Here is a 9,259-nt window from a genome sequence, read left to right on the forward strand (position 1 = left end):
TTTGTGAGTCACTTCCTCTTTCACTGTCTCTTACCAAAAAGCCTCCCTTCTGAGCTCAAACTTTGTATACTGTCCTCCAAACGTATGAGTGACCCACACAACCCTGTTATATGAGAGAGAATGGTGGATGGCAGGAAGCAACAAATCCATGATACAGACACAAAGAAAAATGGGCAGCTTGAAGCTTTCACCCCAAGAGTTTTGAAAACTGCAGTACCAACCTCCGAGACTTTTGCCAGATTTGACTGTGCCAATCCCAGCCAAGGGAAGCACATGCCTAGGCATATGAGGTAGGGCAGGAGTGGTAATGCACAGCATCTCAGACTCTACTTCCTTCTCTCCTTCCCTCCCTCTCCCCAGAGCTACATGTCAGAATGTCTGCCCTGAAAAGAAAGGATTGACCAAGGGGTTCTCTCAGATCTAGGGTCAGCACATTCATTCATATTGAAGCACCTAATACTTTCTCTGAGTTGCAGGTGAGTGGCTAAGGGAATGGGCTCCAGGGCCAGGCCCCTAAGCTCAAATTCTGGCTCTGTGTCTTAGTAGCCTATAGACGCTGGGGCAACTGCTTTATCTGAGGGTTCTGGGTTTTCTCACCTGGGGTATGGCATGAATTACAGTACCCACCTTATTATGTTGTTGTGAGAATTACATTAAACACACTATATGTGTACATGTGTGTGTATCTTAAGTGTTTTAATAGTAATTATTAATATTATTATGACCAGGGTTATGGACTCTTACAGCCCACTGTGTCCCATCACAGTTGTGAGTTCTCCAGCTTGTGCCTAGACTTTACTACCATGTTTATTGTTCCAACGGTACTTTTAACTTTATAGGATTGGATGCCACCTATTTAGGTCCATGAGAATGTTCATAGTGCTCTCTGCAATGGCTCTGGGGGGTCCCTTTGGAGCCCCAACACCACATCAGAAAATAAACTCCTCAATCACAAGAGAACAGGCAGAATATAAAGAGCAAGGGAAATGAAACTGAGTAGCAAAGGGAAGGCTGCCTAACACATCAAAGGCCCCTCTGAGCCAGTAGGAAGTAGAAGACCAGAGTCACCCCTTTGGTTTGTGGCCTATGCACTTTGTTCCATTCCCCACTTATACCTTCTCTCTTTCCCTCCCTCCTGGTTCCCCACCCTTTGTAAGAAAAACAGCATGTTGGGGCTGCTGACACAGAAAATCTGGCTTGTGGTAGCTCTTAACTGTGTGGTGACTCATGCTGAGAAGCAGGAATAATTTGCCTGGAATGGGGGGAAGGGAGACGTGTCAGTGTGTGGGCATGCAGGGCAATTGCCTGGGTTGGTACTTACACTCAGCTAATGCAGTAGACAGTTTTCCCGAGAAAACCCCCGGAGGCCCAGGGGCATGATATTCCCCCGGTGTAAGAAAGGGGAACCTAGGGCCCAACCCTAACCATCAAGTTTGGAGTTTGGGGGCATCACGGAGGACTACACAGCAATGAGATTTTTCACATCTTGGTGATTAGAAACCTAAATCTGGAGGATTTCAATGAAGGAGAGCAAAGAGCAAAATAGTGAATGAAGTGTTGAAATATTCAGTCTTTGTCCTGTACGTCTTCCAGGGATTCAAGGCTTTCCTGATTCTCTGTGATCCTCTGAGCAACCCCTCCACCCAGCTGTCCCTCCCAGGTGGACTGTGCCCCAGCCCGAGTGTTGCCAAGCTCCCTCCAAGTTGATCACAGTGCAAACCATGAGCAGAAAGCCTGACCCAATCCATGGCTGGGCCTTACCCTCTGCTAGGCTGCCTTCTCTGTGGCTTACAGACACATTCAGTGTCAAGCAATGGGAAGAAGAGGTGGGCAAGAAGATACTCTTTTCCCTCTCTCCATCATGCATGGACAGACCTCCCCTTTCTCACTATCTATTCATCAGCCTCCTCCCTAAGTACCACTGCTCCCTCTCCTTGGCCCTCACTCATGATTTCATATTTTAGGGCAGCTTCAGTGTAGCTCTTGTCCCCAGAGAAGGTAAGGGTTTCTTGCTTTGGACCTCTCTTACTCTCTTCCCCTAATAAAACTTCTTTTTATATTGATAATCCATTTTCTTAGGCCCCTTTCTGGGTGACTGAAACAGATTAAACAATCAAATCCAAGTTTGAGTGTTGATGGCAGATAGACAATGGCTCGCTCTGCTACTTTTCCCAGGCAACTTGTACATTTTAACAGGACCCTTCAATACATTACCTCAGGGGTGGCGTACTTTCACTGTAAAGGACCATATAGTAAATGTTTTAGGCCATACAGTCTTTGTGGTAACTCTCCAACTCAACTCTTGTGGCATGACTTTAGCAATAGACGATTCATAAACAAATGGACTGGCTGTATGCCAATAAATCCGTGTTCCAATAAATAAATAAGTTGAATTTCATGTAATTTTTACTGGTCACAAAATATTCTTCTTCTTTTGTTGTTTTTCAATCATGCAAAAAATATAAAGCCATTCTCAGTTCAGACATACAAACATAGGTGGCAGGCCAGATTTAGCCAGCAGGCTGTAGTTGGCCAGCTAGTGCCTTACCCCAAAGGATAGATTCAAATGGGGGTTTCACATGTTGCTCCAAGTTGAATGAGATGGATAGAGAGAGAAAAACACTTTTTAGGAGATTTAAGGCAACCTTATCACCGTCTTTTTCAAATCACACAAGCTAGGTGGAAATGCTCCCAATTTCATTCAACCCAGATTATTGAGTAACTACTATGTGCCAAGGACTGTGTTAGGTACTATGTAATACAGTGAGAGAATAAAATGGATGCTGTCTCTGCCTTTCTAGAGTTTAAAGTACCATGGTGGGGGGAGATAGGCAATCAGCAAGTAAATAGGCAATAAATAAATAATTTCAAGCTGTCATAAGTGTGTGAAGGAAACACAGGAGAGCAGTTGCAGAGGATGAGGAAAATTGTGGTCAGGGAAGGCGGACTTGCTTGTGGGGATGTTTTTATGAAGGAGCTGGGCTGGTGAAATGCAGCCAGGAGTAGGGGAAAGGAAGCACATTCCAGGCAGAAGGCCCGGCAAGTGTTAGGGGCTTGAAACAGGAAAGAGCTTGCCTTGTTCATGGATCTGAAAGGAGACAGCATCACTAGTAGGATTGAAGGAATGTGGCCAGAGAGGAGATGGGAAAAGTAGGCAAGAGCCACACTACATAGATTCTTAAAGCCCATTGAAAGAGTATGGACTTCATCTAAAGTGTGAGGAAAGTTCTTTTACATTTTTGGGTTTTTTTTCTTTTTTAAACGTAAGCTCTACGCCCCATGTGGGGCTTGAACTTAGAACCCCCATATCAAGAGTCGCAGGCTCTACTGACTGAGCCAGCCAGGTGCCCCTGATAGAATAATATTTTAGACAGCTTAAGTTTAATGCTTCTGTGATCTCCAAGTAGATCTCGAAGTAGTTGGTCACATGAGTCTGGAATTTAGAGGAGAGTTTTGGGTTGGGGACATGAACATGAAAGAAATCAACATATCAATGATATTTAATGCCATGGTAACAGAGGAAATCCCTTAGGGAAAGAGTGCGGATAGAGAAGAGGTCTGAGGAACTGGTGACAGGGTACTCCAAAATTTAGATAGTGGATAGAAGAGGAGCATTTGAAACAGAAGGAAACAGGCAAAGATATAGGTGAATTTTTTAAATGCATGGTGTCACAGATAACTGAGAGAAGAGTGTTGGGGGAGAGGGCAGTAAACCGTGTTGAACACTGCTGGAAGATCAAGTTGAATGCTGGCAAAAAGGACACTATTGATTTTGGTAACATGGAGGTCTTCAGTGACCTTGGCAAGAGGTTTTGGTGGGTTGGAAAGGCTAGACTGCCAATGGCTGAAGTTAACAGAGAGTTAAGGTATGATGCGATGACCCCCATAAGGCCAATTCCAGAGTTGTGTTCCAGAATGCATCATTTGTGGTTTGGCAATTTCCAAGGCAGCTACTCCCTCAGTCAGTGCTGAGTGGCATGGCCCTGATGGCATGGTATGGATCCTTCCACTCTTTCAACATAGCTCTTAAAAGGAATAAAATGTTCATTCATGTATTTATCTACCAGATATTTGTTGAGTCATTAATAAGTGCCGAGCCCTCTAGATAGTAGAGAACACACCAGACAAAACTTCCTGCCCTGATGGAGCTTACACTTTAGCAACTAGGAAAGCCCAGAAACAGGCAATTATACAATCACAATCAGGGTTGTTAGATACTATGACATAAGAGAGATACATTAGTCAAGGTAATTAATTCTAGCTGTTGTAACAAACGATCCTCATATCTAAGAGTTTCAACACAATAAAAGTTTGTCTTTCACGTCACAGGCCAATGCAGGCCAAGCAGCTCTCCTGGGTAGCTGTCTTCCAAGTAGTGACTCAGGATTCAGGCTTTTTCTGTTGTATGGCTTCACCATCCCATAGACCTCCTCAGAGTCTACCAGTGGATCCTCTGTCATCTGTAGGCCAATAAGAAAAGATAGCCCATGGACTATCACACAGCATAATTTATAGCCACACCAGAAAGTGACTAGAAGCCAATGTGATGACAAGAGAAGCTGAGAAATGTGACCTCCCTCTACCCAGCAAAGAAATGGGGTTCATGACAAACTAACCAGTCTCTGATGCTCAAAGGTAGGATGATATGAGGGTTCAGAGGAGGAGCTCTTCATATTTATTTAAGGTATCAAGAACAGGATCCTGGATAAAGGGACATCTAGGCTAAAGACCTGAAGGATGAGGAAGAATTCACCTGGTGAAATGGGGTCAAGAATGTTCCAAGCACAGAGATCCACAGGTGCTAATGAGAGGAGGTGAGAGAGTATGATTTGTTTGAGGAACTGAATGGAGTCCAGAATAGTCTGAACACAGAGCATGAGTTCAGGAATAGCAGGAGAGGAGAATAAAATAGGTACTAGGGCAGCAACTTCAAAGTCAAAGACCTTTAGAGGCTAAGCAGAGAGGTTGAAAGTTCAAGGCAGTAGAGTACAATGGTGCCTACAGTGAGATGGAGTGTGCATGCTTTGCCTAAATACATTAAATATATTAAATTCAAAACCAGAAATAAACAAGCAACTGACCACTGTGCAGGACAAATAAACCACATCTGCTGTGGACCCCTGCCAGAAGGCTTCTAGAGAGTACTTACAGTCACCAAGTTCAGGTCCAAACAGGAGATGGCAAGCTTTCAGAAACAAGACTTTGCATCCAAGTCTACTGTTGTTAACATGCTGGTTAGCAAAGGGTTTCACCCTTATTTTGTGCTGTATTTGGTTAACCAGCTGGTAAGACTGCAAGTTTCTTGAAGACAGAATGGGATTATCCTATTTCATTTCAATAATGATGATGATGCCAGGCACTGCTGGAAGTACTTTATTAACCCATTAAGTACTCACAATAATCAATGTGGGAAGTACCATTATTATAGTCATTAAATTGTTCTCTTTTCTTTTTACATTTTTTAAAGTAAGCTCTATGCCCAACCTGGGGCTCGAACTCATGACCAGGAGATCAAGAGTTGCATGTTTTACCTGCATGCTCTACAGACTGAGTCAGCCTACTCATTAAATTTTTTAAAAATTGAACTATAGTTGACACACGGTGTTACATTAGTTTCAAGTGTACAACATCGTGATCCAACTTCTCTACATGTTATGCTCTGCTCACCACAATTGGAGCTACTATCTGTCACCATACAACGTTATTACAGTACCATTGACTATGTTCTCTATGATCCACCATTTATTCCATAACTGGAAACCTGTATCTATTATATCCATTTTGTTTGTTTAGTAGGCTCCACGCCTAATGTGGGTCTTGAACTCATGACCCCGAGACCAAGAGTTGCACATTCTACTGACTGAGCCAGCCAGGCACCCCTGTATCCATTTTTGGATGAGGAAACTGAGAGTAACCTAACAGTGACTTGCCTAATGTCACCCAGCTAGAAAGTGACAAAGTTGGAAATTAAATCAAAGTGAAGTGTATGTTCTGGAGTCTAGGCTCTGCCTTAAGTCTGCCTCTCAGCAAATATTTACTGGGCCCTGACTATGGGCACTGGGAGAAATCCTGAAGAAATCAATGAAGAGGACTAACCCCTACCCTCAAGGAGTTACCAGTCTATTGTAGGGGCCCAGGAGCCAAATCCAGACTGCTGCCTGATTCTTTATGGCCTGTGAGCAAAGAGTGGTCTTTACATTTGTAAATGGTTGAAAAGAAAATTAAACAAAATATATAGGGGCACCTGGGTAGCTCAGTCAGTTAAGCATCTGACTCTTAGTTTCAGCTCAGGTTACTATCTCAGGGTTGTGAGATCAAGCCCTGCATTGGGCCCTGCGCTCAGTGAGGAGTCTGCTTAAGATTCTCTCCCTCTCTCTCTCTCTCTCTGCCTTTCCCCTGCTTGTGCTCTCTCTCTCTCAAATAAAATAAATAAAATATTTTTTAAAAAAAGAATATATGTATCGTGACACATGAGAATTATATGAAATTCAAATTTCAGTACGCATAAAAAAAGATTTATTGGGATACAGCCACACTTGTTTGCTTATGTATTTGCCTATGTATTGTCTATGCCTGCTTTAACAATATGACCAGCAGAGACCATATGTCCTGCAAAGCCTCAAATATTTACTATCTGGTCCTTTCCCTAAAAAGCATGCTGATACTTGGCAAATTAGATCATATAGATAAGTAAACATAATTTCAATACAAAATGAAGGAAGGTAGTATTATCTGGTGGGAAAAGTATGGGCTTTGACTCAGTGGAGACCAACAGACTTGGATTTGAATCCCAGCTCCATTTCCACTAGCTCTGTGATCTTGACCAAGTTATTTAACTACTCTGAGCCTGTTTCCCAGCTAATAAGGCTAATAATGCCTTTTTCACACGCCATTTCAAGGACTAGGAATACTGTATGCATAGCATTTGCACAAAACACTAAAAAAATAATAATACTAGTAATAATAACAACGTTAATGATATGTTCTGATAAAGCAAGTAAGGTGTAATGTGAACATGGTACGTGGACACCTAAAACACTTTAGAGAGTTTATGGAAAGCTTCCTGGAGGAGGTGACCTTTGAGCTGGCCTCTGGTGTCAGATGGATCTACTTTATTTATTTTTTTATTAAGTTTTTAATTTTAATTCCAGTATAATTAACGTACAGTGTTATATTAGTTTCAAGTGTACGATATAGTAATTCAACACTTTTATACATTACTCAGTGCTCATCACAATAGGTGCACTCTTTAAGCCCCATCATCTATTTCCCTCATCTCCCATCGACCTCCCCTCTGGTAATCATCAGTTTGTTCTCTATAGTTAAGAGCCTGTTTCATGGTTTGTCTCTCTCTCTCTCTCTCTTTTTCCACTTTGCTTGTTTTGTTTCTTAAATTCAACATATGAGTGAATTCATATGGTATTTGTCTTTGTCTGACTGACTTATTCCATTTAGCATTATACTCTTTGGCTCTATCCATGTTGTTGCAAATGACAATATTTCATTCCTTTTTATGGATGAATAATATTCCATTGTGTGTGTATATACATATGTATATGTATATGGTGTGTGTATATATGTATATATATACATATATGTATATATACACACACACCATTGTGTGCATACACACACACACACACACACACACACATACCACCTCTTCTTTATGCATTCATCAATCAATGGACACTTGGGCTGTTTCCATAATTTGGCCATTGTAAATAATCTTGCAATAAACATAGGGGTGCATGTATCCTTTTGAATTAGTGTTTTTGTATTCTTTGGGTAAATACCCAGTAGTGCAATTACTGGGTCATAGGGTAGCTCTATTTTTAACTTTTTGAGGAACTTCCATACTGTTTCCAGAAAGGCTGCACCAGTTTGCATTCCTACCAACAGTGCACAAGCGTTCCTGTTTCTCCACATCCTCGCCAACACTTATGATTTCTTGTGTTTTTGATGTTAGCCATTCTGACAGGTGTGAGGTGATATCTCATTGTAGTTTTGATTTGCATTTTCCTGATGATGAGTGATGTTGAACATCTTTTCATGTGTCCGTTGTCCATCTGTATGTCTTCTTTGGAGAAATGTCTGTTCATGTCTTCTGCCCATTTTTCAGTTGCATTATTTGATTTTGGGTGTTGAGTTGTATCAGTTCTTTATGTATTTGGGATACTAACCCTTTATCAGATATGTCATTTGCAAATATCTTCTCCCATCGCATGGATTGCCTTTTAGCTTTGTTGATTGTTTAGAGGGACCTACTATATAAACCACAGTTCTTTCCCTTACCAGCCGTGTGACTCTGGGCAGATTACCATTTGGAGCCTCATTTCCCTCCTATGTAAAATGGGGCTAATCATAATGATAGCACTGAGCTCACAGAGTCATTCTTCTGAGAATTAAATGAGATGACACATATGTCACAGGCACGTGGCAAGTAGTCAGCAAAAGTCAATCATCGGCATTGACGGTGTGGTGGTTGTTATCATAGTTTAGGAGCACTGGCCCTGGGCAAGTTATATAACTAAGTCTTGGTTTCCCCACCTTTAAAAAAATGGAGGTGGTGACACTAACTGAACAGGATGGTTATCAGGCTTAAATGAGATAATCTACATAGTCCAATGTCTAGCAGATATTAAGTGCTCAATAAGTGGTAGCTATTTTTTATTTTATTTTTTTAAGATTTTATTTATTTGTTTGAGAGAGAAAGCGAGCGCACGCAAACACACAGGGAGGAGGGGCAGAAGCAGAGGGAGAAAGAGTCTTAAGCAGACTTCATGCTGAGCGCAGAGCCTGACATGAGGCTTGGTCTCACAACCCTGAGATCATGACCTGAGCCGAAATCAAGAGTCAGAAGCTTAACCGATTGTGCCACCCAGGTGCCCCAATAAGTGGTAGCTATTGTTATTAGGCACAATGATGGCAACAGTGAGCACCCAATAAATGTTATTGAATGACCAACTAACTAGTGGCTCCAAAATATTTGTATTCAGGAGTTCAGAGTGGAAATTCCACCAACTTTAACTTGACGTTATAAAGTGAACATGGAATTGTCCCTAGCAAAAAAGTTTCAGTATCTTATATATACTGAAACCTTTTCAGAATTTCCTGTTATTTAGTAACTACTAGCCCTAAGCCGTTATATAAATACAATTTAGAGTGCGTGTAAAAGTTACTAAGCAAGATGGGGAAATGGTCCTGCTGGCTACTTTTCTCCATCAATAAATAACCCATTATTTGATGAAGCAACAAT

This window comes from Ursus americanus, chromosome X (genome assembly GCF_024610735.1).
Source record: "Ursus americanus isolate L20-20 chromosome X, mUrsAme1.1.p, whole genome shotgun sequence".
Classification (NCBI taxonomy): Eukaryota; Metazoa; Chordata; class Mammalia; order Carnivora; family Ursidae; genus Ursus; species Ursus americanus.